The 3720-nt window shown below is 39.7% G+C and overlaps 1 pseudogene; it reads left to right on the top strand.

Annotated features, from left to right (window-relative positions):
* The first annotated feature begins 535 nt into the window (after nucleotides 1-535).
* On the top strand, nucleotides 536-1173 carry LOC107184778 (annotated as a pseudogene).
* Nucleotides 1174-3720: the final 2547 nt, after the last annotated feature.

A 3720-nucleotide genomic window follows, 5' to 3' on the forward strand; every position in this document is an offset into this window, starting at 1 on the left:
CTTGGTTGCAGGCTCCTTCCCTGCCAGGGCATGCACAGGAGGCAATCAATCGGTGTATTTCTCTCACATCGATGTTTCTGTCTGTCTTTCGCTCTCATTTACTCTATCTAAAAGTGAATGGAAATTCATCACTTGAGTGATGAATAAAAAAAACCCAAAAAACATTCTAATCAGGAATTTTGTAATTGTTTATTATTTTCACCTTTCAATCTCTTCGTTCCCTAGAATCTGAGGTAAGTTGGTGAATATATAGATCTCTGAAAGTTGCACTGTCTCATCTCTAGGCTTTAGTTGGGTCTCCCTGAGGCCATAGCATGTCCTTATCAAGGCATTGGCCTGTCTTTGATGTGGAAAAGATATAATGCATATTGGAATATAGCCTGTTGGATGGCCATTAAAGAATCTGAAGCATCTAGTTAAGGCTGGCCACTTGTTTAAAGTTTGTGTTGCTAAAAACTTATTTTTATGGGTCTTATATTCAACAGCTTGTTTTTTTTCTACTCTCTCTGCAGATTAATAATCCTCAGACTTTTTAATGGGAACAGAAAACCAGACGTGGGTGAGAGAGTTTATTCTTCTGGGCCTGTCCAGTGACTGGGACACTCAGGTCTCTCTCTTTGTCCTGTTCTCCATCACATACATGGTGACAGTGCTGGGGAACTTCCTCATTGTTCTTCTGATCAGACTGGACAGCCGACTCCACACGCCCATGTATTTCTTTCTCACCATCCTCTCCCTTGTTAATCTCTCTTCTGTGAAATCCTAGCTGTGGTCAGACTGGCCTGTGTGGACACTTCCTCCAATGAGATTGCAACCATGGTTTCTAGCATTGTCCTGCTGATGTCACCATTCTGCTGTGTTCTCTTGTCCTATGTCAAGATCATCTCCACCATCCTAAAGATCAGGTCCACAGAGGGAAGAAAGAAAGCCTTCCACACCTGTGCCTCTCACCTCACAGTAGTTATCCTGTGCTATGGCATGGCCATTTTCATTTACATCCAGCCCAGCTCTGGCCCCTCTGGCCTTCAGGAGAGGTTGATCTCTCTCTTCTATGCCATTTTGACACCCATGCTGAACCCCATGATTTACAGTCTAAGGAATAAGGAAGTGAAGGGGGCCTGGCAGAAACTATTAGGGCAATTATCGGAATTGATGTCAAAACTTGGAACTTGAATCATGAACATCACTTAGCAAAAGAAACTTTGCCTGTGTGTTCTCCCACTTAACTCAGATATGACAGGCATCAACTGCATTGCCCATAATGTGTACTGGTGATGTAGGGTAGGGGTCTGAGTGTTTAGGTTGTGGTGTGAGATGTGGTGCTTTTTTATGTCACAGAAGCATATTCAGTGGAGTTGAGCACTGTAATCTAGCTCACCTTACTCAGTCTTCACTCAGATGGCTTGAGAGAAATTGGAGAAAACACCATTTACTGATTTGATTTGTCACATTGTTTGTAGTCATGGACCTGGTTATGAATCTTAATGTGTACAAAGTTATCATGTTTCTATTAGGAACACAATGATTTTCACATATGAAGACTCACTTAAGATAAGTGTGATGAATGTAGCTGAATGAGTCACTATTCTTAGGAGAGTGTTGCTATGAAAGTTTATTAAAATGTTTTTTGTGCAGGACTTACTATAAGTGAACATACACACTCTGTCTGACTAATGGAAATAATTGAGTGGAGAAACAACTAATTTACTCTGATAAAGATATAACCAGGGTCATTTGTGCACAATGACATTATTGGCTAGGGAAAATCTGAAATTTTTTATTTTATGATCATTTTGTGGGCATCCACTTTGTTGAAGACACTGCTGTAGGCATTGTGGGGATACCAAAGTTGTGTTTAGATATGGCCACTACTTCAGGAAATTGACAGTCTTCTAAGACAGGGGTTGGGAAACTGTTTCTGTAAAGGGCCAGATAGTAAATATTTTAGGCTTTGTGGGCTAAACAGTTTATGTCACAGCTACTCTACTTTGCCATTGAAGCACTAAAACAGAGGCAATGTATAAAAGAATGAATACCAAATAAATCTTAATTTGTGGATACTGAAATTTGAATTTTATATAATTTTCACATCATCAAATATTATTATTATTTTGATTTTTTCAAACATTTAAAAAATAAAAATGTTCTTTTCTTGTGGGCCATACAAAAACAGGTGGTGAGAAAAACTTGACTTATGAGGTATAATTTACTGTGCACTTATAGGGCAAATAGGACAAAATCCAAAATTATAACACAAGGTATACACAGAAGAACTCTGAGAATTCAAAAGATCAAGGGGTTTCCCCCCCTGCCCACTTTCTCCCCACTGAAGGTTGCATTGGTGAAGCCTTCTATGAGAAGATAAAATGATTCTCACTTCAGTTTGCATTTCAGAAAGCATCTCAATTTATCATAGTCATTTATGTTCAGTCGCCCAAGATCTAAGGACTCCATACTAATGGGTAAATCATGCACCGAGTATCTTGAACTATGGGTATCAGCATTACTTTTATTATTGTTAATTTGGGCACTATTACTTTACATTGAATAGTTGAAATTTTTAAACTATTTTTATATATATTATTTCATTTCTATTGTTTTATCAATTCACTGTAAGGACTGCCATAACAAAGTACCGTAGACTGGATGGATTAAACAGAACTTTATTTTCTCACAATTCTGGAAACTAGAAGTCTGAGATCAAGGTGTCAACAGAGTTGCTTTCTTCTGAGACTTCTCTCCTTGCCTTTAGATGGTATCCTCTCCCTGTGTCTTCATATGGTCTTCCCTCTGCATGTCTGTCTTAATTTCCTCTTATAAGGACACCAGTCATATTGGATTAGGGCCAGCTCTAATGACTTCATTTTAACTCAATTACCTCTGAAGGCCATTGGGGTTAAGGACACGAGTCAGCCCATAACAGTCAGATATTCAATAAAGATTTTTGCTGTGACTGTTATAGCTCTTTTCTCTATCCTTTATCCAGTAAGGACAGAAATATGAGGAAATCAGTGAATTTGGAAAGGCTACAAAGGATTTAACTTTGCTTGATATTTTATTTTCTTTAAAATTACTGGGTTATTCTAAGACAAGTAAAGGTCTTTAAAATAAATTTTTATTGCAGAAAATTTTACAGAGATGCAATTTTGTTTCCACTAAGTACTAAGTGCTATCTAAGTACTATAATTAGAGGTCAAGTGAAAGTCAAATTTGTGGTTATCTAAGAGCATTAAAACTCCTATGAAGACACATAAGAGAAAGGACACAGTGAGATTTTGAATAATCTCTTGCATTTTCCTGATTTTTCATCCTATATAATAAAAGCCTAATACGCTAAGTGTCTAGTCGTCCGGTCTGCCGTTCAACCAATCAAAGTGTACTATGCTAATGATATGCTAAGGCTGCTCAACTGCTCACTCTGACATGCACTGACCACTAGAGGTCAGACAGTTGACCGGTCGACCAGTTGCTATGATGCACACTAACCACCAGGGGGCAAATGCTCCGATCGGTAGGTTAGCTTGCTGCTGGGGTCCAGCCAATCGGGACTGAGTGAGATGGGCTGGACATGCCCTGGAGCCCTCCCATGGCCCCTTGCCAGCTGGTCAACCTCTTGCATCCCTCCCTGGCCCTGTTTGTGCACTGGTGGGGTCCCTCAGCCTGGCCTGCACCCTCTCACAATCTGGGACCCCTTGGGGGATGTCAGAGAGCGAAGCCATG

This window comes from Myotis davidii, unplaced genomic scaffold (genome assembly GCF_000327345.1).
Source record: "Myotis davidii unplaced genomic scaffold, ASM32734v1 scaffold1488, whole genome shotgun sequence".
NCBI classification, from domain to species: Eukaryota; Metazoa; Chordata; class Mammalia; order Chiroptera; family Vespertilionidae; genus Myotis; species Myotis davidii.